Raw genomic sequence first — 12,756 nt, 5'->3', positions numbered from 1 at the left:
CCTTCCGTTTATCTTCCGATATCCATGCACGGTTTACAGCTCCCCTCTTCGTACCTCAATACTCAGAGCTGGAGATGTTCATTTGTAGAGATCCAGATGCATCATCCTGCGTCTCAGGCTGATTCCGTGGTTATTTAGGCTGGTCTGGTACCTATCCAGCTCGACTCAGGGGACCGGCTGAAAAAGGGGTCCCCTACTCCTCCGCCATCTTAACTCCTCCCCCCAACTGTTGCTTTCTTGATGTGGATGCTCACCGAAGTATTTCTCTTCATCCTGGGTCCACAGCTAGGCTAATTTCTCACCTCCCTATAAGTGAAGGTGGAGCACCGAAATGTGGGCAGAAGTGACTAAATTCATATGAGATCCTCCACAGTTCCAAGTAATGCAAGGAGAGGGAGGAGTGGGTGGGGGTATAAATGAAACAAAATTGGCCATGTGTTGACAATTGTTGGAGCAGAGTGATAGATACATAGGGATTCGTTATACTATTCTAGCTACTAGTATATATGGTTGAAATTTTTCCATAGTAATGTAGGGAGAGAGAAAGAGAATAAAGAAGTAAAGATAACAAGTTGGATAACTATTTTGAGAAATTCTGCTATAAAAAGAAGAGGAATGAAGAGGTGGAAGAGGACACGATATTTTAATAAAGGAGATATTACCATGTTTGTGGCTGACTCTCTTTACCACAATTCATAGTCCAAACAAAAGGAAGAAATGGATGGTACAGGAGAGAGATAGAGAGTAATGTTCTTGAGTAGAGGAGAGCAGATGATGTCAAGGACGCAGTTGAGAGGGTGGCCCAAGCTAGGAGCTTGACAATATTCATTGTCACAGGAAGGAATGCAGAGGATGTGGGCAGAGTTGTAGGAGTACAGGTTGATTAGGTGCTATGGGGTTGAGGACATTCTCTTCTGGCTACTTATAAATCTCAGTGAAATAAGGGGGAGAGGAGAGGTGAAGGTTACAGAAACAGAAGGTGTCAAATGGTTATCTCCAACTACAGATATGTAATGGGGTTATCAAGCAGTGAGGAGGGCCTGCTTGGATTTTTTAAGACCATTAGCAAGTGTGATCAACAGCCTAAGTGCAGAACCACGTTTCCGCAGAACCATTTCTCCAGAACCATGTTAAGCTGCTCATGTGCAGTCCCAGAGTAGGGAGATAGCAATCAGTTTTGCAGAGAACTGGGCTCTGCCAGATGAGTATGGTGAGGGAGAGCAGTGCAAAGTCGCTGAGTAGTACCTAGAATCCAAGATGGGCAAGAGGTAAGTGAGGGTATAAAGAAGGCAGTGTTGAGGTCAGTGGACTAAAGATTTTAGTGGTATCGAGGAATTACTGTGATAAAAACAGTAAAGGCCAACAAACTGGGAAGACAGGAAGAAGATACAATTAAATGTCCTTATAATCTGCAGCCTTCAGGAAGTTCCCAACTATCTTCAAGTTAATTCCTTACTAGACTCCTAAACAACCTTAACTTGACAATGGCAAGGCCTCCAGTACCCTGTGAGTCTTCTTTAACATATGAAAATATTTTCTCAACCCCCCTTTTTCCCTACATCCCCCAACCCCGTAGTATATAATCAGCCACCCCTCACAACCAGAGGCAGCAGCTCTTTCTGCCCACAGGTCCTGTCCCCGTGCTTTAATAAACCACCATTTTGCACCAAAGACGTCCCAAGAATTCTTTCTTGGTCGTCGGCTCCAGACTCCATCCCACTGAACCTCACCTATATCCCACAACCTCATCACTTTGTGGGTCTCCCTTGTGCTCAAGCATAAGCCACAATAACAGCCCTGCCTGGAAATTCCCATTTGGCCCCAATTTGTATTGCTTGCAGAGCCCTAGGACCCAAGTCAGTAACATTACCAACAAGAATGATGGAGAAATTATAATAGAAAATGACCATAAACTAGCACAACAGAGAAAGAATCTGCAGAACAATAGAACACATTTTGTTCCAGGTAAGACCTGATATAGTTCTAACAACATCAAAACATCTCTGGCTGAAATTAATTTATGAATAAAGAAAGAATTACATAATTCCCCAGGCAGAGTAAGTGAGGCTCTACAATACTACATTTGAATTCAGTTCTGACACTAACTGGCATTAGCGTCAGACCCCACAGCTTTAAAGGCACAGTCCCCACAAGACTTCCCTTACTTCAGATGTTAACTGCGAGTTCAGGGGTCCCCAGCCACGCAAACCTCTGGCCAACTGGCTACAAAATCAGCGAGTCCCAGAACTCCTACATGTTCCTTAAGTCACTAGAACTCAAAGAAGTGTTATACTTAGGATTACAATTTTATTATAAATGACATAGATCAGGACCAACCAAGTGAAGAGAAACATAAAGTCTGAGAGGGTCCCAAATGTAGAGCTTCCATGCCCCTTCCCTGTGGAATCAGGGCATGTCACCCTCCCAGCACATCCAACATGTTCACCAAACAGGAAGCTTCACCGAGTTTTTATCAGGGAATCATTAGCCAAGTGACTGCAGTCAATCTCCAGTCCCCCTTCTCTCCCCAGACACTGGGCTAGCTTCAAAACTCCAACCCTGTAATCACATTGTTGACCTTTCTGGTAACCAGACCCTTCCTCCTGAGTCACCTTGCTAGCATAAACTCTCAGGTGTCATTTAAGGGGTTTCATGAATAACAAAGGCACTCCTATTACTCAGGAATTCTAAGGATTTAGTCTCCTGTGACAGGAACCAAGGACAAAGGCCAGTCAAATTTTTTATTATGCAACAGACACATACCAGGAGAAAAGAAATTGGTTGACCTTGGGCTTCTCCAAAGTAATATTTAATGCCAAATAACAAGGTCCACAATTTTCTGAGGGAAAGAAAATTTAACATAAGAAACTCAAACCCAGCCAAGTTATTCCCTATATAAAGTCAGAGGATAGGCATTATCAACTAAGCAAGGGAACACAGTCATAAGCTCTTGTGAAGAAAAAAAAAAAACAAAACAAAAAACTACTAGATGTCAAATTCAGCTAATGAAGAAAAACAGTAAAGAATACAAGGAAAGAGAAGCTATGTGAAAAAGGCTCTTGGTGAGCATTGACTCCCACTTACACATTAGGTCAGGGTTTCTTAGCCATAGTTGCACTTAAGTTTGGGGCTGGGTAATTAATTCTTTGTTGTAGAGGCTGTCTTGTGCATTTTAAGTTGTTTAGCAGCACTCCTACTCTCCACCCACTAGATGCCAATAGCAGTCCCCCCAAGGTGTTACAACCCGAAATGTCTCCAGACATTGCCCTACATCCCCCTAGGGCACAACTGCCCCCAGCTGGGAATCAGTGACATAAACTAAGGCTTCATAATTGAGGAAGTTATGGTTACAGAAGAGAATGCACAGGTCTCCAAACCTGACAATAATATAACAAAAACCGAGGGGCTAGGGGAAGGGAGATAAGAGAAACAGAACATATCAATTGATTAATTTCTTAAAGTCGATATTGATACAGTTTAACTAGAAAAACGTAGTTTTTAAAATTACTCCAGTCACTTAAGGTTTTCTTAACTTTGGTGGGATCTTTTAGGAACTAATGACATGTCTAGTTAAGAAACACCTACCTGGGGGGTGCCTGGGTGGCTCAGTCGGTTAAGCATCTGACTCTTGATCTCAGCTCAGGTCTTGATCTCAGAGTCGTGATTTCAAGCCCCGCACTGGGCTCCACACTTGGCATAGAGCCTACTTAAGCAAAAATAAAAAATAATAAATAAATACCTCCCTGGTATTTGACTATTTTTTAGTTTTACTTCAATTGTTTTTCCATGGGTTAAAGTTAATATCATTTTACTTTAAATATTATGTGTATCCCAGATCCATTTTTTATCAGTTTATCTACCTACCTTCCATCTGTAAATATGCCTGGTGTAATATGTAAAATGATGTGAGCCCAGAGTTATGAACAGTTGTTTCTTCGTGGTGAGATTTGAAATTGTTTTTTACCATCCTCTTTGTATTTTTCTATGTTGTTAGAATTTTAAAATCAGCATGAATTACTTACACGTAAAAACACTTATTCTCCATTGTTTTCCTGGTTTTTTTTAAAGTATATCATTTTCATAGATATGGCTTCTTCACTCACTCATTTAACAAATATTTACTGAATGCCTGTTATGTGTTGTGCCCTGTTCTACTATTTGAAATTCAGTAATGAGTAAACAGTTAAGTACTTGCATTCTAGTTGGCCTGGAATGCGCTGACAAAGACCTTTGGTATAATATTAATTAGGTATAGCGATTACAGCCTTATTCCTGATTGAATGAAACGCCTCTAACATTTCACCATGAAATATTTCTAATGTTTCAATATCAAATTAAGTTGTTGATGTCCATTATTTACCACATACAGAAATTCCCTTCTATATGTATTTACTTTTGGAGGCAATGAGCCCCCCACTTAACTGACTGAGCCACTCAGGTGCCCCTCTTTTTACCTTTTCTTAGGATAAACTCAAACTGGTCGTAATGGATGTTTGGTTTTTGTACATTGCTGATTCCAGTTGTTAATAATTTACTTTTGACTTTTTACTTATGTTCACAGTTTTTCAGTTGCCTGTGATTTTCTTTTTAGCAGTGTCCTTGTCTAAAAAATGCTATCAATGGTATTCTAACCTCAAAAAGTGAGATGGAAGCACCTGGGTGGCTCTTGGTTAAGCATCTGCCTTTGGCTCAGGTCATGATCTCAGGGTCCTAGGATCAAGCCCTGCATTGGGCTCCCTGTTCAGTGGGAAGTCTGCTCTAGATTCTCTCTCTTCCTCCACCTCTGCCCTCCACCCACTTGTGTGCACGTGCACTCTCTCTCTCTCGCTCTCTCTCTCAAATAAATACATAAAATCTTTTTAAAAATGAGGATGGGATGACTTCTACTCTGGGAAGATTGAGTTGACAGACCTTTCTCTTTTCTCCTGCTAAGTACAACTAAAAGCCCTGGACATTATATATAAAACAAACATAAGAAGACTCTGGAAGGTATAGAGAGGAAGGCAGACTGGTTACAGACTTTGGGACCTAAGGAATGACACAGAGGTCAGTTCCCTGGGTTTTCTTTTGGCCTCACATACCCTAGACTTGGGAGTTGAAAAAGCCAAAAACCTGGAAACACCAATGGTACCAACAATAAAAGCCACAGAAAAAGCCTGCTGCCTTTCACCAAAGGACCAAGTAAGGAGCAGCCAAGCAAGACAAAAACTTTTAAACATCAACTGCTCTACTCTAGCCAAATACCACAGAAAAAAAATCATGGCTCTACTCATCTTTATCTATGCCAACAAAGGTAGAGTGGGAAGCCTAGACTTCTACTCTCATGAATCTGTAACAAGGTGTCCCAATACCCTCCACTGGGATAGTATCAGAGAATGCCAAGTAGGGGACAAGCCAGTGTCGGTAGAGACCCCATGAGGAGTTGGAACTCCTACCCTATCCAGCACTAAAAAGGAACTCCTCCCAATCCCAGTTTCATTGGAGACTTAGCAGAGAATCTGGACTTCTATATTCATCTGGCATTAATGAGGTGGTACCCTCTCACTTCCCCTGCCAAAACAGTGTCGAATAAAGCCAGCTAAAAAGGAAGCTTTAAATGAGATTGAGAATCTGATTACATAACATAAAAATATCCAGGTTTCAAATGAAAATCACTCATCATACCAAGAACCAGGAAGATCTCAAACTGAATTAAAAAAATAATCAATAGATGCCAACACCAAGATGACAAAGATGTTAGAAGTATCTGACAAAGTTTTTAAAGCAGCCATGATAAAAATGTTTCAACAAGCAATTACAAATACATATGCTTGAAATATCAAAGCCTCAGCAAAGGAATAGACAGTATCAAAAAGAACCAAATAGAAATTCTAAAACTAAAAAATACAATTAGAAAATATGATAAGAGAAATAAAAAGCTGATTGGATGGACTCAACAGCAGAATGGGAGGAAGAGAAGAAAATAATCAGTGAAACTGGAAGATAGAACAATAGAAATTACCCAATATTAACAACAGAGAGAAACCAGGCTGAATGGAAAACAAAACAACAAATAATGACAGAAAACCCCCACAAAAACAAAAACAAAACAAAACAAAAAAAAAAAAAAAAAGAAAAGAAAAAAAAGGAATAAAAAGAACGGAGCCTCAGAGAACTGTGGGGCTATCACAAAAGATCTAACATTGTGTCATCAGAATCCCAAAAGGGGAGAGAGAGAGGGAGGGAAGCCAGGGCTGAAAAAGAAATAATGACTGAAAATTTCTCAAATTTGGCAAGAGATATAAACTATAGAAGTCATCAATATATATAAAAATATATATACACAAGAACCAACAGGGGCTTATTTCAGGGAAGCCAGGTGGTTCAGTGATTAAAAATCAATCAGTGTAGGGGTGCCTGGGTGGCTCAGTTGGTTAAGCACCTGCCTTCAACTTAGATCATGATTCTAGAGTCCTAGGATTGAGCCCCACGTTGCATCAGGCTCCCTGCTCAGTGAGGAGTCTACTTCTCCCTCTCCCTCTCCCTCTGCCCCTTCCCACCACTCATGCACTCTCTCTCTCAAATAAATAAACAAAATTAAAAAAAAACAGTGTAATCCACCTTACTGATAGGCTAATAAATAAAAATCACATGATGATATTAATCGATGCAGGAAAGGTATTTGCCAAAATTCAAGGCTTATTCATGATAAAGACTTTCAGAAAAACAGGAAAAGAGGAGACCTTCCTCAACTTGATGAACAGTATCTACAAAAAACCTACAGCTCACATAACCCCCAAGCATTAAAGACTGAATGCTTTCCCCCTAATATCAGGGAAAATGCAAACATATCTGCTCTTACCATTCTTATTCAACATAATATTGTAATTCTAGCTGATGCAATAAGGCAAGAAAAGGAAATGAAAGGCACATAGATCTGCAGGAAGAAGTAGGGGGAAGTGTTAAGATGGCAGAGAAGTAGGGGACTCTAATTTTGTCTGGTTCCTGAAATTCAGCGATACACTTATCATATCATTCTGAACACCTGTGAAATCAACCAAAGATCTGAGAAAAGACTGTTAAAATTCTACAAATAGAAAAGCAACCACTTTTTGGAAGGTAGGAGGTGTGGAGACATGAATCTGAGGCAATATATCAGAAGATAAATGCGGGGGGAGGGAGCCTCCATAAGCTGGGTACTGGAAAGTATTATAAGCAGCAAAGCACAAAATCAGAAATTTTAGAAGTCTTCCTGAAAGGTGTTCAGGGTGTGAAGTAGGGGTAGAATCCCAGTTGAGATAGCATGGTCTCGGGATCCCCAGGGTCACAGAAAGAATGGGGATGCCTGAGTGTGGCAGAGTTCCCCAAGCACTGCAGTAGGGAAGCTGGCGGCAAACAGTGAGTCCAGGTGCCGGCTTTCTGCTCAGTGTTCCATAAACCTCAAACCGCTGCACCTCTGGTGACTGCATTCTCAGCTGGGGCGCAGCAAGAGGCAGAACCCTGGAGAGCCCCCCCCTCCCCTGGGAGGACTGGCGCAGGTTTGTGCCACAGGAGTCTGTAAGTTTGGAGATTCTAAACAGGGTCGTGTGCCTGAGCTAAAAACGCTCAGTCACAGGCTGAGTGAACCCAGAGTTCAGACAGAAATCAGGGAGACTAGAGTGATTCACTGTTTTCTGTGAGGGCCCACTAAAGGGGGGTGCACAAACTTTCAGCTCTGGCGCTTGAGATCCAGGCACCGCTATTTTCATCCCCGATATTGGCTCCGGAGCTACTTGCACTGAGCCCGCCCCCCTGGCAAGGTTGGTGCAATTCCGCACAGGCAAAGACACCTAAGAATCAGTGCAACAGGCCCCTTCCCCAGAATACCAGCAGGAACTTCCAGCTAATACCAAGTTTACCGATCAAATAGAACTGCAAAACTCTAGCTCTTGCGGAAAGCAGTATTAGCATTCATGCTTTTTTCTTATTATTCTTTAGTTTCTCAGTTTTATATTTTTTTTCCTTTTCAGCTATTTTCTTATTTTATCAATTCTTTTTTTAATTCTCATTTTTACATTTATGTTTTATATATGTATTTTTCATTTGTGGTTTCCAACATTGTATTCAATTTTATTTTTGTATATATATAAGTTTATCTTTCTTTCCTATTTTGGGATCTAGTTTCTTCTAACAAACACACCAAAATACACCCAGGATCTAGTTTATTGTTCTATTCTGTTCAACTTCTGTTTGATTTTTTAAAAATTTGGGGGGGGGGGGTTCTGTTCTCTTTTGATTTGTTTAGTGTATATTTTTCTGGTGTTGTTGCTATTTTTGTATTTTCTCTCTCTTCTATTCTTTTCTGGAAACAATGACAAGATGGAAAAACTCACCCCAAAAGAGAAAACAAGAGGCAGTACTCACTGCCATGGATTTAATCAATATGGCTATAAGTAAGATATCAGAACTAGAATTCAAATGATTATAAAGATACTAACTGGGCTTGGAAAAAGCATAAAAGACACTAGAGAATCCCTTACTGGAGAAATAAAACAACTCAAATCTAATCAGGTCAAAATCAAAAAGGTTATTACTGAGATGCAATCAAAAACAGAAGCTCTGGGTGCCTGAGTGGCTCAGTTGGTTAAGCTTCTGCCTTCAGCTCAAGTTGTGATCCCAGGGTCCTGGGATTGAGTCCCATATCAGGCTCCCTGCTACATGGGGAGCCTGCTTCTCCCTCTGTCTCTGCCTCCCTTTCTCTCTCTCTCTCTCTCTGTCTCTCATGAATAAATAAATAAAATCTTTAAAACAAAACAAAACAAAACAAAACAAAAAAACAAAAAACAGAGGCTCTAACTGCTAGGATAAACAAGGCAGAAGACAGAGTCAGTGATACAGAAGACAAATGATGGAGAATAAGGAAGTTGAGAAAAAGAGAGATAAACAACCACTGGATTATGAAGGGAGGATTTGAGAGATCAGTGATTCCATAAAACAAAACAATATTAGAATAATAGGGGTCCAGAGGAAGAGGAAAGAGAGAGAAGGAGAAGGTTTATTTGAACAAATGATAGGTGAGATCTTCCATAATCTGGGGAAGGAAACAGGCATTCAAACCCAGGAGGCATAGATAACCCCCTTCAAAGTCAATAAAAATAGTGCAACACACCTCGACATATAATAGTGAAGCTTGCAAATTTCAGAAATAAAGAAAAATCTCGAAAGCAGCTCAGGACAAGAGGTCCTTAATCTACAAAGGTAGAAACATAAGGCTGGCAGCAGACCTGTCCACAGAGACCTAGCCGGCCAGAAAGGACTGGCATGATGTATTCAAAGTCCTAAATGAGAAAAATGAGCAGCCAAGAATATTTTATCCAGCAAGGATGTCAGTCAGAATAGGAGAGATGAAGCACTTGCAGGACAAACAGAAACTAAAAGAACAGAAAGGAAGGAAGGAAGGAAGGAAGGAAGGAAGGAAGGAAGCAAACAAACTAGAAGAATTTGTGATCATTAAACCAGCCCTGCAAGAAATATTAAAGGGGATACTTTAAGCAAAGAGACAGCCCAAAAGTAACAAAGACCAGAAAGAAACAGAAGCAGTGACTTTACAGGTAGTACAGTGGCACTAAATTCATATCTTTCAATAATTACTCTGAATGTAAATGGGCTAAAACTCCACTCAAAAGACACAGGGTATCAGGTTGGATACAAAAACCAAGAGTCATCAATATGGTGCTTACAGGAGACTGATTTTAGACACAAAGACACCTCCAGATTGAAAGTGAGGGGATGGAGAACTATTTATCATGCTATTGGATATCAAAAGAAAGCTGGGGTAGCAATCCCTATATCAGACAAATTAGATTTCAAACCAAAGACTGTAATAAGAGATGAAGAAGGACACTATATCAAAATAAAAGTGTCTATCCAACAAGAAGATCTAACACTTGTAAAAATTTATACTCCTAACATGGGAGCAGCCAAATATATAAACCAAATTATAACAAAACTAAAGAAACATATTGATAATAATACAATAATAGTAGGGGACATTAACATTCCACTCACAGCAATGGACAGATCATCTAAGCAGAAGATCAACAAGGAAACAAGGGCTTTGAATGACACATTGGACCAAATGGACTTCACAGATATATTCAGAACATTTCATCCTACAGCAACAGAATACACATTCTTCTCAAATGCACATGGAACATTCTCCAAAATAGATCTCATACTGGGTCATAAATCAGGTTTCAACCAGTACCAAAAGACAGGGATCATTCCCTGCATATTTTTGGATCACAGTGCTTTGAAACTTGAACTCAATCACAAGAGAAAATTTGAAAGGAACACAGATACATGGAGGTTAAAGAGCATCCTAATAAAAAATGAATGGGCCAAACAGAAAATTAAAGAAGAATTTTAAAAATTCATGCAAACAAACGAAAATGGAAACACGACAGTTTAAGACCTCTGGGATGCAGCAAAGGTAGTCCTAAGAGAGAAGTATATAGCAATACAAGCCTTTCTCAAGAAACAAGAAAAGTCTCAAAACACAACCTAACCTTACACTTCAAGGAGCTGGAGAAAGAACAGCAAATAGCAAATAAAGCCTGAATCCAGCAGGAGAAAAGAAATAATAAAGATTGAGCAGAAATCAATGAAATAGAAACCAGAAGATCAGTAGAATAGATCAATAAAACTAGGAGCTGATTCTTTGAAACAATTAATAAGATCAATAAACCCATAGCCAGACTTATCAGAAAGAAAAGAGAAAGGACCCAAATAAATAAAATCATAAGAAAGAGGAGCAATCACAATCAACATCAAAGAAATACAATTATAAGAACATATTATGAGCAACTATATGCCAACAAACTAGGCAATCTGGAAGAAATGGATGCATTCCTAGAGATGTCTAAATGACCAAAACTGAACCCGGAAGAAATAGAAAACCTGAACAGACCCATAACCAGCAAGGAAATTGAAGCAGTAATAAAAAATCTCCCAAAAAATAAGAATCCAGGGCCAGATGGCCTCCCAGTGCAATCCTACCAAACATTTAAAGAGGAAATAATACCTATTCTTCTGAAGGTGTTTCAAAAAATAGAAATGGAAGAAAAACTTCCAAACTCATTCTATGAAGCCAGCATTACCTTGATCCCAAAACCAGACAAAGACCCCAACAAAAAGGAGAATTACAGACCAATATCCCTGATGAACATGGATGCCAAAATTCTCACCAAGATACTAGCCAATAGGATCCAACAGCCATTAAAAGGATTATTCACCACGACCAAGTGGGATTTATCTCTGGACTACAAGGGTGGTTCAATATTCTCAAATCAATTAATGTAATACACCACATTAACAAAAGAAAGGACAAGAACCATATAATCCTCTCAATAGACGCAGTAAAAGCATTTACCAAAACACAGCATCCGTTCTTGATTAAAACTCTTCACAGTGTAGGGATAGAAAGAACATACTGCAAGATGTTAAACGCCATATACTAAAAGCCCACAGCGAATATCATTCTGAATGGAGAAAAACTGAGAGCTTTTTCCCTAAGGTCAAAAACACGGCAGGGATGTCCACTCTCACCACTGTTGTTCACCATAGTACTAAAAGTCTTAGCCTCAGCAATCAGACAAGAAAAAGAAATAAAAGGCATCCAAATCAGCAAAGAAGTCAAACTTTCACTCTTCACAGATGACATGATACTCCATGTGGAAAACCCAAGAGACTCTACCCCAAAATTGCTAGAGCTCCTACAGGAATTCAGCAAAGTCACAGGATATAAAATCAATGCACAGAAATCAGCTGCATTTCTATGTACTAACAATGAGACAGAAGAAAGAGAAATCAATGAATCAATCCCATCTACAAATGCATCAAAAACCATAAAATACCCAGGAAAAAAACTAACCAAAGAGGTAAGGATCTGTACTCCAAAAACTACAGAACACTTATGAAAGAAATTGAGGAAGACACCAAGGAATGGAAAAACAATCCATGCTCATGGATTAGGAGAACAAATATTGTTAAAATGTCTATCCTACCCAGAGCAATCTACACATCTAATGAAATCCCTATCAAAATACCATCAACATATTTCACAGGGCTGGAACAAATAATCCTAAAATTTGTATGGAACCAGAAAAGACCCTGAATAGCCAGAGGAATATTGAAGAAGAAAACCAAAGCTGGTGGCACCACAATTCTCGACTTCAAGCTGTATTGCAAAGCTGTAATCATCAAGACAGTATGGTACTGGCATAAAAACAGACACATAGATCAGTGGAACAGAATCCAGAATCCAGAAATGGACCCTCAACTCTATGGTCAACTATTCTTTGACAAAGCAGGAAAGAATATCCAATGGAAAAAAACACAGTCTCTTCAACAAATGGTTTTGGGAAAATTGGTCAGCCACATGCAGAAGAATTAAACTGGACCATTTTCTTACATCATACACAAAAATGAACTCAAAATGGATGAAAGACGATGTGACACAGGAACCCATCGAAATCCTAGAGGAGAACACAGGAAGCAATCTCTTTGACCTCAGCTGCAGCAACTCCTTGCTAGACACATCTCCAAAGGCAAGGGAAAGGAAAGCAAAAATTAACTATTGGGACTTCATCAAGATAAAATCTTTTGCACAGCAAAGGGAACAGTCGACAAATCCAAAAGACAACCAACAGAATGGGAAGCCATATTTGCAAATATCTTTTCAGATAAAGGGCTAGTATCCAAGATCTGTAAACTCAATCCAAAACTTACCAAACTCAA

The sequence above is a fragment of the Ursus arctos genome, unplaced genomic scaffold (assembly GCF_023065955.2).
Source record: "Ursus arctos isolate Adak ecotype North America unplaced genomic scaffold, UrsArc2.0 scaffold_2, whole genome shotgun sequence".
Lineage (NCBI taxonomy): Eukaryota > Metazoa > Chordata > Mammalia > Carnivora > Ursidae > Ursus > Ursus arctos.
This window is presented reverse-complemented; position numbering follows the sequence as displayed.